At 38.8% G+C, this 16,947-nt stretch overlaps 9 non-coding genes across 9 annotated transcripts; all 9 read left to right on the top strand.

Moving 5' to 3' along the window:
* Window positions 1-1,230: 1,230 nt before the first annotated feature.
* LOC142346986 (5S ribosomal RNA) lies at window positions 1,231-1,349 on the top strand. The gene has a single exon (XR_012760017.1). It is a non-coding gene; the product is annotated as a 5S ribosomal RNA (ribosomal RNA).
* Window positions 1,350-6,339: 4,990 nt separating this feature from the next.
* Window positions 6,340-6,458, top strand: LOC142346873 (5S ribosomal RNA). Its single transcript, XR_012759910.1, has one exon. It is a non-coding gene; the product is annotated as a 5S ribosomal RNA (ribosomal RNA).
* Window positions 6,459-7,600: 1,142 nt separating this feature from the next.
* Window positions 7,601-7,719, top strand: LOC142347194 (5S ribosomal RNA). Its single transcript, XR_012760210.1, has one exon. It is a non-coding gene; the product is annotated as a 5S ribosomal RNA (ribosomal RNA).
* A 1,512-nt stretch (window positions 7,720-9,231) lies between these two features.
* LOC142347012 (5S ribosomal RNA) lies at window positions 9,232-9,350 on the top strand. The gene has a single exon (XR_012760040.1). It is a non-coding gene; the product is annotated as a 5S ribosomal RNA (ribosomal RNA).
* Window positions 9,351-10,969: 1,619 nt separating this feature from the next.
* LOC142346872 (5S ribosomal RNA) lies at window positions 10,970-11,088 on the top strand. The gene has a single exon (XR_012759909.1). It is a non-coding gene; the product is annotated as a 5S ribosomal RNA (ribosomal RNA).
* Window positions 11,089-12,701: 1,613 nt separating this feature from the next.
* Window positions 12,702-12,820, top strand: LOC142346871 (5S ribosomal RNA). Its single transcript, XR_012759908.1, has one exon. It is a non-coding gene; the product is annotated as a 5S ribosomal RNA (ribosomal RNA).
* Window positions 12,821-13,956: 1,136 nt separating this feature from the next.
* LOC142346870 (5S ribosomal RNA) lies at window positions 13,957-14,075 on the top strand. The gene has a single exon (XR_012759907.1). It is a non-coding gene; the product is annotated as a 5S ribosomal RNA (ribosomal RNA).
* Window positions 14,076-15,211: 1,136 nt separating this feature from the next.
* Window positions 15,212-15,330, top strand: LOC142346868 (5S ribosomal RNA). The gene has a single exon (XR_012759906.1). It is a non-coding gene; the product is annotated as a 5S ribosomal RNA (ribosomal RNA).
* A 948-nt stretch (window positions 15,331-16,278) lies between these two features.
* Window positions 16,279-16,397, top strand: LOC142346866 (5S ribosomal RNA). The gene has a single exon (XR_012759904.1). It is a non-coding gene; the product is annotated as a 5S ribosomal RNA (ribosomal RNA).
* Window positions 16,398-16,947: the final 550 nt, after the last annotated feature.

The raw sequence follows: 16,947 nt of genomic DNA, 5'->3' as shown, positions 1-16,947 counted from the left end.
CCTCATCGAGCGCGGATACTTTTTTGGAAATTGGTAAAAACTTGACCAAAACGGTTCGCTGTGCCCAATTTTTTTTATTTTACCCCAAACTATGGCTCAAGTGGAGCATGCCCACAAAAAATGAGCCAATTCGGACAGAAATTGACGATTTCGTGACCAAAACAAAGTTCGGTGATCGAAAAAGTTAAGCCTCATCGAGCGCGGATACTTTTTTGGAAATGGGTAAAAATTTGTCCAAAATGGTTCGCTGCGCCAGATTTTTTTGTTTTATCCCAAACTATGGCTCAAGTGGAGCATGCCCACAAAAAATGAGCCAATTCGGACTAAAATTGACGAATTGGTGACCAAAACAAAGTTCGGTGATCGAAAAAGTTAAGCCTCATCGAGCGCGGATACTTTTTGGAAATCGGTAAAAAATTGACCAAAACGGTTCGCTGTGCCCAATTTTTTTATTTTATCCCAAACTATGGCTCAAGTGAAACATGCCCACAAAAAATGAGCCAATTTGGACTAAAATTGACGATTTGGTGATCAAAACAAAGTTCGGTGATCGAAAAAGTTAAGCCTCATCGAGCGCGGATACTTTTTGTAAATGACAATTTCAGCAAAAACCATTGCTCCAAACACACCCCTTATACTTGTAAAGGCCATTCTAATAGTTCCCCTGCGTGCGTATACTGTATATTTGTTATTTGGAACTGTCTCGGAAACATCAATACTAATTGTATAATTTCCCTTTATTAAACTAACTTTTAACTTAGTGCAAATCGCTCAGTTCCATTCTTTAGGCTGCACTCCGCTAACGCAGAGCGCATTCAAATAAAACTTATCAGATAGAGTTGATACTTACCTATTTAATAAGTTTATCACAACAATTAGGCTAAAAGCAATTCGCCACTGATTTTCCCAATTACCGGCCTAAACCCACTGAAGTCATGCTTCCGGTTCAATATCCGGTTATACAGGTTCCCCGTACCCAATTCATCTGTGCTTCGTTTTGCTGCCGTTCCACTGTATTGTGGATGGTTGGAAGCAAAAAGTTTGCGCGTTTGTCATAATACACTGTTTGGCTACGAATTGCATAAATTATAACACAACCGTGGCTAAAATTGCATGTATTAAGGGACTATTTTGCAAACCGCAAGGCGGCCAGTTAAAGTAATCCTATATATGAATATAAGACTACAATACAATACTGTTGTATATAAATTCGCTCCCGCTCACGCAAATGCCTACGACCATACTATGTTGAATGCACCGGTTCTCGTCCGATCACCGAAGTTAAGCAACATTGGGCCTGGTTAGTACTTGGATGGGTGACCGCTTGGGAACACCAGGTGTTGTAGGCTTTTTCTTTTGAGTATTCAAACCTCATAGAATACTTTTATTTGATATTTACACTTTTTAGAGCCTCAAAAAGCCTCGGTGATCGAAATAGTTAAGCCTCATCGAGCGCGGATACTTTTTTGGAAATCGGTAAAAACTTGTCCAAAATGGTTCGCTGTGCCAGATTTTTTTGTTTTATCCCAAACTATGGCTCAAGTGGAGCATGCCCACAGAAAATGAGCCAATTCGGACAGAAATTGACGATTTGGTGACCAAAACAAAGTTCGATGATCGAAAAAGTTAAGCCTCATCGAGCGCGGATACTTTTTTGGAAATGGGTAAAAACTTGTCCAAAATGGTTCGCTGCGCCAAATTTTTTTGTTTCTATCCCAAACTGTGGCTCAAGTGGAGCATGCCCACAAAAAATGAGCCAATTCGGACTAAAATTGACGATTTGGTGACCAAAACAAAGTTCGGTGATCGAAAAAGTTAAGCCTCATCGAGCGCGGATACTTTTTTGGAAATCGGTAAAAACTTGACCAAAACGGTTCGCTGTGCCCCATTTTTTTATTTTATCCCAAACTATGGCTCAAGTGGAGCATGCCCACAAAAAATGAGCCAATTCGGACTAAAATTGACGATTTGGTGATCAAAACAAAGTTCGGTGATCGAAAAAGTTAAGCCTCATCGAGCGCGGATACTTTTTGTAAATGACAATTTCAGCAATAACCATTGCTCCAAACACACCCCATATACTTGTAAAGGTCATTCTAATAGTTCCCCTGCTTGCGTATACTGTATATTTGATATTTGGAACTGTCTCGGAAACATCAATACTAATTGTATAATTTCCCTTTATTAAACTAACTTTTAAGTTAGTGCCAATCGCTCAGTTCCATTCTTTAGGCTGCACTCCGCTAACGCAGAGTGCATTCAAATAAAACTTATCAAATAGAGTTGATGCTTACCTATTTAATAAGTTCATCACAACAATTAGGCTTTTAAATAATAAATTCAGATGCTATTTTTACATTTGGTTATTACAAAGTTACAAAGAAGGTAAGTATTGAGGAAAATTTCCATTTGGTATTTACAAAGAAGTTAAAAGGAAATTCACTAGGTTTCCTCGTTGAAGCTTTACAAATAGTTACAAAAATAGGCTAAGACACACCAATTAGGCTTTACACAGCAATTAGGCCATTATTTAAAAACTTCCGAAGTAGGTATTTACAAATGCTAATAAGAGAATTGCAAGTCGCTTGAAAGAGACAACATTAGAGATTGAGTAAAAAGTTTAAATAGTTTTTAGTTTGCTCAGGAGTTTCTTGCCATGATCCGTTTAAAACACTTGCAGTAAATCGTAGAGTTTCGACTCTCATATGGACAAATATCTGACGCCAGTTCGTCAATTGTAATATATTTCTTGCAGCAGTTAATTTGTCGCATTCAAAAACTAAGTGTTCAGATGTTTCGAATTTGTTTTCACAGAAACTGCAAAGTGGCGAATCAGAGAAATTTTTCAGCCATCTGACTTGTTTGTCAACGAGACAGTTGAAAGCTAGTCGATACAACAAATTTTGCTGTTGAGGTACGAGCTTGTTTACTTTCCAAATATCTGTACGAAAGCGGGTTAATTCTTCCGGTGAACAATGGTATTTAATGACAGCTTTGCGTAAACGATTTTCAATAAAACTGAAGGGGAAAATTTCATTGATTATGTACCAGTAGATTTCTTTTGTTTTCATGTGATTATGCAACCTGAGCGAGGATTCTCTGTTGTTTTTGATTAGAAGTAGAACATTCTCGTTCTGGACAACTTTGAGCTTTAAAGAGGTTATTAAAATGGATAGTTCTTTCAAAAAGGTGATCGAGTTCTCGTCAGATGAATTTAATTCGTCAAAAAATTTTGCAGAAACAATTTTTGAGATAATGTGTGGAAGGGAGATCCCGCCTCTAGCTGATGACTGGTATAGGACTTCGCTTCTAATTTCCATTTTCTGACCAGCTTTCAAAAGGTTGTTAACGAGGTTCTGCATTATTCCCAAGCTTTTCATGGTCGTGTCTGTGTGTCGAGCATAGTAAAGGAATTTTGGAAGAGTAAATGTTTCAATAATATTTTTCTTGGCTTTCAGTGTTTTCGCTCGTGAAATAAAACGACTGTAGATGGCTATTTGTGTTTTCAGGAGACCAAGAAGATTCGGTTGAGATTTGTCAGCGTGGAAAACTATACCAAGGATTTTTGTTGATTGCACAGTTTTATAAAAGGGAATGTTGGTAGTAGATAGGATTTCGCTCTTTTTCACTTTAATTTCTAGCTGAGTTTGATCACAAAATTCTTTTACAGTATCAAAGAGCGCTTCAATCGATGATTTATGAACTAGACATGTAATGTCATCAGCATAAGCAACAGTTTTTGCGTTTACGAAACCTTTGATGAGAGTTGAGTTGTCAACAGAACAAAGTAACGGCTCAATAGCAAGAATAAAAAGCATAGCTGATAGAGGACAACCTTGTCTTACTCCACGTTCGAGAACAATTGTCTGTGAGAGGTAGCCATTGATTTCAATAATTGCTTTGGTTTGCTTATATATTGCTTTTATTGCAGATTTCGTAAAATTATCTACACCAATTCTATCGAGAAGAGCGAATATATAATCCCTATCTACTTTGTCAAAAGCTTTCGAGAAGTCTAGATTTACGATACATTTACTGTTATTCAATTGTTTGTGAGCTTTGCGTACCTTAATCAGTGCGATATTAATTTGTCGTTTGTTTAGGTAGGCATGTTGATGTTGACCAATTACGTCTTCGAGGTTTTTGATTAGCCTGTTAGCTAAAATATGCGACAGAATTTTTAAGTCAGTGTTCAGCAGGCTTATGGGTCTGAACTCGTCTACTGTTTTGGGGTTTTCGGTTTTTGGAAGGAGTTTCAATATTGCAATTTGTTGGGTGTCTGGAAGTCTATTGGTGTTCACTACATTGTTGAAAACGTTTTTCAATATGGGAGCCATTTCTCGTTTAAATACTTTATAAAAGTTCGAAGTTATACCGTCTGATCCTGGTGAACTATCTGCGTTTAGTTTGTCGATTGCTTTCTTCACTTCGTCTAAGGTGAATTCGTTTTCTGTTGTCATATCAGTTTCTTGCTCCTGCAGTTGATCAAGCAAGCTTTCAAAGGACGATTTCTTTTTACTTTTATACAGTTTTGAGAAATGATTTTCAAATATTTTAATGATCTCTTCTTGATTACTTGTTACACTGTCACCAACTTTCAATGATGTAATACTATTTGTGTTATTTTTAGTTCTCGACCATGATTTGAGATCTCTGGCATTACCAATTTCACAGGATTGCATCAATTTTCTAAAGTGTTTAAAGCTCAATCGTTGTTTGTTGTTCTCGTGCTCGTTGATTTGGGATAGTGTTGCATTGTATCGATTTAAAATGGTTTGGTCTGATTTACCTGGCTGAATTTTTTCTCTTAGTTCCTTTTCTTCACGTAAGCTGCCTTTCATCTTTGAGCTTATCACTCGAGATTTGTTTATCGCTAAAGCTTGGCACACATCTCGTATATGGCACATCAACTCTTCATATTTGTCCTCAATCGGACAAAGATTACCAAATTGTTTCAGTGCTTCTCTGATATAGTTTTTATTTTCTACTAAAACAGTGTCATTCATTTTCCAAAAGCTCTGACCACGTTCTTTTTCTTCAACTTTGTTGCTTAGCTCCAAAAGCATGTGATCCGAGAGGTTATTTCTATGTATTTTCATGATACTGTAATTGAGATCATTAGTAAAAAAGTAATCTATGCGCGAGAAAGATGATGTTCTCTTATCATAATGTGTGAAGTCTTGGACGTCTAGCTCGACTGCTATATCAAGAAGGAGCGCTTTCTCGATGACCGGCTTTAGTTTAGCGAATCGCTTTGTCCTGTCATCTTCACTTCTCAGAGCATTTGAGGTGTTTCTTGGATCATGGCTAAATGCATTGAAATCTCCTGTTAAAACTACGAATCGTCCAGGTTCAATTTTAGTGAGACTTGAGCTTAATTGTTTGAGCTTTGATGTGTAATTGTTTGGATTTAAATAAGTATTGATTAAGACAAGGTTTAAATTTGGAAACGTTATTGCTGAATGATCTCTTGATTGCAATCTTTGTTCGTTGGTATCGATTTCTTCGCTCCAAACTGTTATTAAACCACCACTACAGTTTATTGCCGGCACTAAATGGTAGCTCAATTTAAATTGTTCAAGAATTGCTTCATGTGAGCGAGGTAGAGTGAGAATTTTCGTTTCTTGAACACATAGGAAAAAGAAGGTTCCTCGAGCTAGTTGGTAACACTTTTCAATTATTGAGAAGAATTTTTTCGGGCTCTTAATGCCACAGGAATTCAAGCTGAAAATTTTATGCTCAATCATTTGCTATTGTTATTCAACTCGTTTTTCTTTTTACGCCATTCAGTGTTCAGAAAGCGTCTTGGTATTTCAGTGTTCTGTTGCTTTCGTTGATGGTTTTGAGTTTGTTTGTTGACTGTCCTGTATTGTTTCAAAACAACTCCTTTGAGAGGCTCGACGTTTGATGAATTTAGTCTTTTTGGAGAGTTTGATTTCATAATGTTGTTGCTTTGTTTAATGTTGTTGCTTTGTTCACAACAATTAGGCTAAAAGCAATTCGCCACTGATTTTCCCAATTACCGGCCTAAACCCACTGAAGTCATGCTTCCGGTTCAATGTCCGGTTATACAGGTTCCCCGTACCCAATTCATCTGTGCTTTGTTTTGCTGCCGTTCCACTGTATTGTGGATGGTTGGAAGCAAAAAGTTTGCGCGTTTGTCATAATACACTGTTTGGCTACGAATTGCATAAATTATAACACAACCGTGGCTAAAATTGCATGTATTAAGTGACTATTTTGCAAACCGCAAGGCGGCCAGTTAAAGTAATCCTATATATGAATATAAGACTACAATACAATACTGTTGTATATAAATTCGCTCCCGCTCACGCAAATGCCTACGACCATACCATGTTGAATGCACCGGTTCTCGTCCGATCACCGAAGTTAAGCAACATTGGGCCTGGTTAGTACTTGGATGGGTGACCGCTTGGGAACACCAGGTGTTGTAGGCTTTTTCTTTTGAGTATTCAAACCTCATAGAATACTTTTATTCGATATTTACACTTTTTAGAGCCTCAAAAAGCCTCGGTGATCGAAAAAGTTAAGCCTCATCGAGCGCGGATACTTTTTTGGAAATGGGTAAAAACTTGTCCAAAATGGTTCGCTGTGCCAGATTTTTTTGTTTTATCCCAAATTGTGACTCAAGTGGAGCATGCCCACAAAAAATGAGCCAATTCGGACTAAAATTGACGATTTGGTGACGAAAACAAAATTCGGTGATCGAAAAAGTTAAGCCTCATCGAGCGCGGATACTTTTTTGGAAATCGGTAAAAACTTGACCAAAACGGTTCGCTGTGCCCAATTCTTTTATTTTATCCCAAACTATGGCTCAAGTGGAGCATGCCCACAAAAAATGAGCCAATTCGGACTAAAATTGACGATTTGGTGATCGAAACAAAGTTCGGTGATCGAAAAAGTTAAGCCTCATCGAGCGCGGATACTTTTTGTAAATGACAATTTCAGCAACAACCATTGCTCCAAACACACCCCATATACTTGTAAAGGCCATTCTAATAGTTTCCCTGCTTGCGTATACTGTATATTTGATATTTGGAACTGTCTCGGAAACATCAATACTAAATGTATAATTTCCCTTTATTAAACTAACTTTTAAGTTAGTGCAAATCGCTCAGTTCCACTCTTTAGGCTGCACTCCGCTAACGCAGAGTGCATTCAAATAAAACCTATCAAATAGAGTTGATACTTACCTATTTAATAAGTTTATCACAACAATTAGGCTAAAAGCAATTCGCCACTGATTTTCCCAATTACCGGCCTAAACCCACTGAAGTCATGCTTCCGGTTCAATGTCCGGTTATACAGGTTCCCCGTACCCAATCCATCTGTGCTTTGTTTTGCTGCCGTTCCACTTCCACTGTATTGTGGATGGTTGGAAGCAAAAAGTTTGCGCGTTTGTCATAATACACTGTTTGGCTACGAATTGCATAAATTATAACACAACCGTGGCTAAAATTGCATGTATTAAGTGACTATTTTGCAAACCGCAAGGCGGCCAGTTAAAGTAATCCTATATATGAATATAAGACTACAATACAATACTGTTGTATATAAATTCGCTCCCGCTCACGCAAATGCCTACGAGCATATCATGTTGAATGCACCGGTTCTCGTCCGATCACCGAAGTTAAGCAACATTGGGCCTGGTTAGTACTTGGATGGGTGACCGCTTGGGAACACCAGGTGTTGTAGGCTTTTTCTTTTGAGTATTCAAACCTCATAGAATACTTTTATTCGATATTTACACTTTTTAGAGCCTCAAAAAGCCTCGGTGATCGAAAAAGTTAAGCCTCATCGAGCGCGGATACTTTTTTGGAAATGGGTAAAAACTTGTCCAAAATGGTCCGCTGTGCCAGATTTTTTTTGTTTTATCCCAATCTATGGCTCAAGTGGAGCATGCCCACAAAAAATGAGCCAATTCAGACTAAAATTGACGATTTGGTGACCAAAACAAAGTTCGGTGATCGAAAAAGTTAAGCCTCATCGAGCGCGGATACTTTTTTGGAAATCGGTAAAAACTTGACCAAAACGGTTCGCTGTGCCCAATTTTTTTATTGTATCCCAAATTATGGCTCAAGTGGAGCGTGCCCACAAAAAATGAGCCAATTCAGACTAAAATTGACGATTTGGTGACCAAAACAAAGTTCGGTGATCGAAAAAGTTAAGCCTCATCGAGCGCGGATACTTTTTTGGAAATGGGTAAAAACTTGTCCAAAATGGTTCGCTGTGCCAGATTTTTTTGTTTTATCCCAGTTTATGACTCAAGTGGAGCATGCCCACAAAAAATGAGCCAATTCGGACAAAAATTGACGATTTGGTGACCAAAACAAAGTTCGGTGATCGAAAAAGTTAAGCCTCATCGAGCGCGGATACTTTTTTGGAAATCGGTAAAAACTTGACCAAAACGGTTCGCTGTGCCCAATTCTTTTATTTTATCCCAAACTATTGCTCAAGTGGAGCATGCCCACAAAAAATGAGCCAATTCGGACTAAAATTGACGATTTGGTGATCGAAACAAAGTTCGGTGATCGAAAAAGTTAAGCCTCATCGAGCGCGGATACTTTTTGTAAATGACAATTTCAGCAATAACCATTGCTCCAAACACATCCCATATACTTGTAAAGGCCATTCTAATAGTTCCCCTGCTTGCGTATACTGTATATTTGATATTTGGAACTGTCTCGGAAACATCAATACTAATTGTATAATTTCCCTTTATTAAACTAACTTTTAAGTTAGTGCAAATCGCTCAGTTCCACTCTTTAGGCTGCACTCCGCTAACGCAGAGTGCATTCAAATAAAACTTATCAAATAGAATTGATACTTACCTATTTAATAAGTTTATCACAACAATTAGGCTAAAAGCAATAGCCACTGATTTTCCCAATTACCGGCCTAAACCCACTGAAGTCATGCTTCCGGTTCAATGTCCGGTTATACAGGTTCCCCGTACCCAATCCATCTGTGCTTTGTTTTGCTGCCGTTCCACTGTATTGTGGATGGTTGGAAGCAAAAAGTTTGCGCGTTTGTCATAATACACTGTTTGGCTACGAATTGCATAAATTATAACACAACCGTGGCTAAAATTGCATGTATTAAGTGACTATTTTGCAAACCGCAAGGCGGCCAGTTAAAGTAATCCTATATATGAATATAAGACTACAATACATTACTGTTGTATATAAATTCGCTCCCGCTCACGCAAATGCCTACGACCATACCATGTTGAATGCACCGGTTCTCGTCCGATCACCGAAGTTAAGCAACATTGGGCCTGGTTAGTACTTGGATGGGTGACCGCTTGGGAACACCAGGTGCTGTAGGCTTTTTCTTTTGAGTATTCAAACCTCATAGAATACTTTTATTCGATATTTACACTTTTTAGAGCCTCAAAAAGCCTCGGCGATCGAAAAAGTTAAGCCTCATCGAGCGCGGATACTTTTTTGGAAATGGGTAAAAACTTGTCCAAAATGGTTCGCTGTGCCAGATGTTTTTGTTTTATCCCAAGTTATGACTCAAGTGGAGCATGCCCACAAAAGATGAGCCAATTCGGACTAAAATTGACGATTTGGTGACCAAAACAAAGTTCGGTGATCGAAAAAGTTAAGCCTCATCGAGCGCGGATACTTTTTTGGAAATCGGTAAAAACTTGACCAAAACGGTTCGCTGTGCCCAATTTTTTTATTTTATCCCAAACTATGGCTCAAGTGGAGCGTGCCCACAAAAAATGAGCCAATTCGGACTAAAATTGACGATTTGGTGACCAAAACAAAGTTCGGTGATCGAAAAAAATTAGCCTCATCGAGCGCGGATACTTTTTTGGAAATCGGTGAAAACTTGACCAAAACGGTTCGCTGTGCCCAATTTTTTTATTTTATACCAAACTATGGCTCAAGTGGAGCGTGCCCACAAAAAATGAGCCAATTCGGACTAAAATTGACGATTTGGTGATCAAAACAAAGTTCGGTGATCGAAAAAGTTAAGCCTCATCGAGCGCGGATACTTTTTTGGAAATCGGTAAAAACTTGACCAAAACGGTTCGCTGTGCCCAATTTTTTTATTTTATCCCAAACTATGGCTCAAGTGGAGCGTGCCCACAAAAAATGAGCCAATTCGGACTAAAATTGACGATTTGGTGACCAAAACAAAGTTCGGTGATCGAAAAAGTTAAGCCTCATCGAGCGCGGATACTTTTTTGGAAATCGGTGAAAACTTGACCAAAACGGTTCGCTGTGCCCAATCAAAACAAAGTTCGGTGATCGAAAAAGTTAAGCCTCATCGAGCGCGGATACTTTTTGTAAATGACAATTTCAGCAATAACCATTGCTCCAAACACATCCCATATACTTGTAAAGGCCATTCTAATAGTTCCGCTGCTTGCGTATACTGTATATTTGATATTTGGAACTGTCTCGGAAACATCAATACTAATTGTATAATTTCCCTTTATTAAACTAACTTTTAAGTTAGTGCAAATCGCTCAGTTCCATTCTTTAGGCTGCACTCCGCTAACGCAGAGTGCATTCAAATAAAACTTATCAAATAGAGTTGATACTTACCTATTTAATAAGTTTATCACAACAATTAGGCTAAAAGCAATTCGCCACTGATTTTCCCAATTACCGGCCTAAACCCACTGAAGTCATGCTTCCGGTTCAATGTCCGGTTATACAGGTTCCCCGTACCCAATCCATCTGTGCTTTGTTTTGCTGCCGTTCCACTTCCACTGTATTGTGGATGGTTGGAAGCAAAAAGTTTGCGCGTTTGTCATAATACACTGTTTGGCTACGAATTGCATAAATTATAACACAACCGTGGCTAAAATTGCATGTATTAAGTGACTATTTTGCAAACCGCAAGGCGGCCAGTTAAAGTAATCCTATATATGAATATAAGACTACAATACAATACTGTTGTATATAAATTCGCTCCCGCTCACGCAAATGCCTACGACCATACCATGTTGAATGCACCGGTTCTCGTCCGATCACCGAAGTTAAGCAACATTGGGCCTGGTTAGTACTTGGATGGGTGACCGCTTGGGAACACCAGGTGTTGTAGGCTTTTTCTTTTGAGTATTCAAACCTCATAGAATACTTTTATTCGATATTTACACTTTTTAGAGCCTCAAAAAGCCTCGGTGATCGAAAAAGTTAAGCCTCATCGAGCGCGGATACTTTTTTGGAAATGGGTAAAAACTTGTCCAAAATGGTTCGCTGTGCCAGATTTTTTTGTTTTATCCCAAGTTATGACTCAAGTGGAGCATGCCCACAAAAAATGAGCCAATTCGGACTAAAATTGACGATTTGGTGACCAAAACAAAGTTCGGTGATCGAAAAAGTTAAGCCTCATCGAGCGCGGATACTTTTTTGGAAATCGGTAAAAACTTGACCAAAACGGTTCGCTGTGCCCAATTTTTTTATTTTATCCCAAACTATGGCTCAAGTGGAGCGTGCCCACAAAAAATGAGCCAATTCGGACTAAAATTGACGATTTGGTGACCAAAACAAAGTTCGGTGATCGAAAAAGTTAAGCCTCATCGAGCGCGGATACTTTTTTGGAAATCGGTGAAAACTTGACCAAAACGGTTCGCTGTGCCCAATTTTTTTATTTTATACCAAACTATGGCTCAAGTGGAGCGTGCCCACAAAAAATGAGCCAATTCGGACTAAAATTGACGATTTGGTGATCAAAACAAAGTTCGGTGATCGAAAAAGTTAAGCCTCATCGAGCGCGGATACTTTTTTGGAAATCGGTAAAAACTTGACCAAAACGGTTCGCTGTGCCCAATTTTTTTATTTTATCCCAAACTATGGCTCAAGTGGAGCGTGCCCACAAAAAATGAGCCAATTCGGACTAAAATTGACGATTTGGTGACCAAAACAAAGTTCGGTGATCGAAAAAGTTAAGCCTCATCGAGCGCGGATACTTTTTTGGAAATCGGTGAAAACTTGACCAAAACGGTTCGCTGTGCCCAATCAAAACAAAGTTCGGTGACCGAAAAAGTTAAGCCTCATCGAGCGCGGATACTTTTTGTAAATGACAATTTCAGCAATAACCATTGCTCCAAACACATCCCATATACTTGTAAAGGCCATTCTAATAGTTCCGCTGCTTGCGTATACTGTATATTTGATATTTGGAACTGTCTCGGAAACATCAATACTAATTGTATAATTTCCCTTTATTAAACTAACTTTTAAGTTAGTGCAAATCGCTCAGTTCCATTCTTTAGGCTGCACTCCGCTAACGCAGAGTGCATTCAAATAAAACTTATCAAATAGAATTGATACTTACCTATTTAATAAGTTTATCACAACAATTAGGCTAAAAGCAATTCGCCACTGATTTTCCCAATTACCGGCCTAAACCCACTGAAGTCATGCTTCCGGTTCAATGTCCGGTTATACAGGTTCCCCGTACCCAATCCATCTGTGCTTTGTTTTGCTGCCGTTCCACTGTATTGTGGATGGTTGGAAGCAAAAAGTTTGCGCGTTTGTCATAATACACTGTTTGGCTACGAATTGCATAAATTATAACACAACCGTGGCTAAAATTGCATGTATTAAGTGACTATTTTGCAAACCGCAAGGCGGCCAGTTAAAGTAATCCTATATATGAATATAAGACTACAATACAATACTGTTGTATATAAATTCGCTCCCGCTCACGCAAATGCCTACGACCATACCATGTTGAATGCACCGGTTCTCGTCCGATCACCGAAGTTAAGCAACATTGGGCCTGGTTAGTACTTGGATGGGTGACCGCTTGGGAACACCAGGTGTTGTAGGCTTTTTCTTTTGAGTATTCAAACCTCATAGAATACTTTCATTCGATATTTACACTTTTTAGAGCCTCAAAAAGCCTCGGTGATCGAAAAAGTTAAGCCTCATCGAGCGCGGATACTTTTTTGGAAATCGGTAAAAACTTGACCAAAACGGTTCGCTGTGCCCAATTTTTTTGTTTTATCCCAAACTATGGCTCAAGTGGAGCGTGCCCACAAAAAATGAGCCAATTCGGACTAAAATTGACGATTTGGTGACCAAAACAAAGTTCGGTGATCGAAAAAGTTAAGCCTCATCGAGCGCGGATACTTTTTTGGAAATCGGTGAAAACTTGACCAAAATGGTTCGCTGTGCCCAATTTTTTTATTGTATCCCAAACTATGGCTCAAGTGGAGCGTGCCCACAAAAAATGAGCCAATTCGGACTAAAATTGACGATTTGGTGATCAAAACAAAGTTCGGTGATCGAAAAAGTTAAGCCTCATCGAGCGCGGATACTTTTTGTAAATGACAATTTCAGCAATAACCATTGCTCCAAACACATCCCATATACTTGTAAAGGCCATTCTAATAGTTCCGCTGCTTGCGTATACTGTATATTTGATATTTGGAACTGTCTCGGAAACATCAATACTAATTGTATAATTTCCCTTTATTAAACTAACTTTTAAGTTAGTGCAAATTGCTCAGTTCCATTCTTTAGGCTGCACTCCGCTAACGCAGAGTGCATTCAAATAAAACTTATCAAATAGAGTTGATACTTACCTATTTAATAAGTTTATCACAACAATTAGGCTAAAAGCAATTCGCCACTGATTTTCCCAATTACCGGCCTAAACCCACTGAAGTCATGCTTCCGGTTCAATGTCCGGTTATACAGGTTCCCCGTACCCAATCCATCTGTGCTTTGTTTTGCTGCCGTTCCACTGTATTGTGGATGGTTGGAAGCAAAAAGTTTGCGCGTTTGTCATAATACACTGTTTGGCTACGAATTGCATAAATTATAACACAACCGTGGCTAAAATTGCATGTATTAAGTGACTATTTTGCAAACCGCAAGGCGGCCAGTTAAAGTAATCCTATATATGAATATAAGACTACAATACAATACTGTTGTATATAAATTCGCTCCCGCTCACGCAAATGCCTACGACCATACCATGTTGAATGCACCGGTTCTCGTCCGATCACCGAAGTTAAGCAACATTGGGCCTGGTTAGTACTTGGATGGGTGACCGCTTGGGAACACCAGGTGTTGTAGGCTTTTTCTTTTGAGTATTCAAACCTCATAGAATACTTTTATTTGATATTTACACTTTTTAGAGCCTCAAAAAGCCTCGGTGATCGAAAAAGTTAAGCCTCATCGAGCGCGGTTACTTTTTTGGAAATCGGTAAAAACTTGACCAAAACGGTTCGCTGTGCCCAATTTTTTTATTTTATCCCAAACTATGGCTCAAGTGGAGCGTGCCCACAAAAAATGAGCCAATTCGGATTAAAATTGACGATTTGATGACCAAAACAAAGTTCGGTGATCGAAAAAGTTAAGCCTCATCGAGCGCGGATACTTTTCTGGAAATTGGTGAAAACTTGACCAAAACGGTTCGCTGTGCCCAATTTTTTTATTTTATCCCAAACTATGGATCAAGTGGAGCGTGCCCACAAAAAATGAGCCAATTTGGACTAAAATTGACGATTTGGTGATCAAAACAAAGTTCGGTGATTGAAAAAGTTAAGCCTCATCGAGCGCGGATACTTTTTGTAAATGACAATTTCAGCAATAACCATTGCTCCAAACACATCCCATATACTTGTAAAGGCCATTCTAATAGTTCCGCTGCTTGCGTATACTGTATATTTGATATTTGGAACTGTCTCGGAAACATCAATACTAATTGTATAATTTCCCTTTATTAAACTAACTTTTAAGTTAGTGCAAATTGCTCAGTTCCATTCTTTAGGCTGCACTCCGCTAACGCAGAGTGCATTCAAATAAAACTTATCAAATAGAGTTGATACTTACCTATTTAATAAGTTTATCACAACAATTAGGCTAAAAGCAATTCGCCACTGATTTTCCCAATTACCGGCCTAAACCCACTGAAGTCATGCTTCCGGTTCAATGTCCGGTTATACAGGTTCCCCGTACCCAATTCATCTGTGCTTTGTTTTGCTGCCGTTCCACTGTATTGTGGATGGTTGGAAGCAAAAAGTTTGCGCGTTTGTCATAATACACTGTTTGGCTACGAATTGCATAAATTATAACACAACCGTGGCTAAAATTGCATGTATTAAGTGACTATTTTGCAAACCGCAAGGCGGCCAGTTAAAGTAATCCTATATATGAATATAAGACTACAATACAATACTGTTGTATATAAATTCGCTCCCGCTCACGCAAATGCCTACGACCATACCATGTTGAATGCACCGGTTCTCGTCCGATCACCGAAGTTAAGCAACATTGGGCCTGGTTAGTACTTGGATGGGTGACCGCTTGGGAACACCAGGTGTTGTAGGCTTTTTCTTTTGAGTATTCAAACCTCATAGAATACTTTTATTCGATATTTACACTTTTTAGAGCCTCAAAAAGCCTCGGTGATCGAAAAAGTTAAGCCTCATCGAGCGCGGATACTTTTTTGGAAATCGGTAAAAACTTGACCAAAACGGTTCGCTGTGCCCAATTCTTTTATTTTATCCCAAATTATGGCTCAAGTGGAGCATGCCCACAAAAAATGAGCCAATTCGGACTAAAATTGACGATTTGGTGATCGAAACAAAGTTCGGTGATCGAAAAAGTTAATCCTCATCGAGCGCGGATACTTTTTGTAAATGACAATTTCAGCAATAACCATTGCTCCAAACACACCCCATATACTTGTAAAGGCCATTCTAATAGTTCCCCTGCTTGCGTATACTGTATATTTGATATTTGGAACTGTCTCGGAAACATCAATACTAATTGTATAATTTCCCTTTATTAAACTAACTTTTAACTTAATGCAAATCGCTCAGTTCCATTCTTTAGGCTGCACTCCGCTAACGCAGAGTGCATTCAAATAAAACTTATCAAATAGAGTTGATACTTACCTATTTAATAAGTTTATCACAACAATTAGGCTAAAAGCAATTCGCCACTGATTTTCCCAATTACCGGCCTAAACCCACTGAAGTCATGCTTCCGGTTCAATGTCCGGTTATACAGGTTCCCCGTACCCAATCCATCTGTGCTTTGTTTTGCTGCCGTTCCACTGCATTGTGGATGGTTGGAAGCAAAAAGTTTGCGCGTTTGTCATAATACACTGTTTGGCTACGAATTGCATAAATTATAACACAACCGTGGCTAAAATTGCATGTATTAAGTGACTATTTTGCAAACCGCAAGGCGGCCAGTTAAAGTAATCCTATATATGAATATAAGACTATAATACAATACTGTTGTATATAAATTCGCTCCCGCTCACGCAAATGCCTACGACCATACCATGTTGAATGCACCGGTTCTCGTCCGATCACCGAAGTTAAGCAACATTGGGCCTGGTTAGTACTTGGATGGGTGACCGCTTGGGAACACCAGGTGTTGTAGGCTTTTTCTTTTGAGTATTCAAACCTCATAGAATACTTTTATTCGATATTTACACTTTTTAGAGCCTCAAAAAGCCTCGGTGATCGAAAAAGTTAAGCCTCATCGAGCGCGGATACTTTTTTGGAAATGGGTAAAAACTTGTCCAAAATGGTTCGCTGTGCCAGATTTTTTTGTTTTATCCCAAGTTATGGCTCAAGTGGAGCATGCCCACAAAAAATGAGCCAATTCGGACAGAAATTGACGATTTGGTGACCAAAACAAAGTTCGGTGATCGAAAAAGTTAAGCCTCATCGAGCGCGGATACTTTTTTGGAAATCGGTAAAAACTTGTCCAAAATGGTTCGCTGCGCCAGATTTTTTTGTTTTATCCCAAACTGTGGCTCAAGTGGAGCATGCCCACAAAAAATGAGCCAATTCGGACTAAAATTGACGATTTGGTGACCAAAACAAAGTTCGGTGATCGAAAAAGTTAAGACTCATCGAGCGCGGATACTTTTTTGGAAATCGGTAAAAACTTGTCCAAAATGGTTCGCTGGGCCAGATTTTTTTGTTTT

Source organism: Convolutriloba macropyga, chromosome 9 (assembly GCF_964194025.1).
Source record: "Convolutriloba macropyga chromosome 9, txConMacr16.3, whole genome shotgun sequence".
Lineage (NCBI taxonomy): Eukaryota > Metazoa > Xenacoelomorpha > Acoela > Convolutidae > Convolutriloba > Convolutriloba macropyga.
The sequence above is the reverse complement of the archived record's forward strand: the minus strand, read 5'-3'. Positions and strand labels throughout refer to the sequence as shown.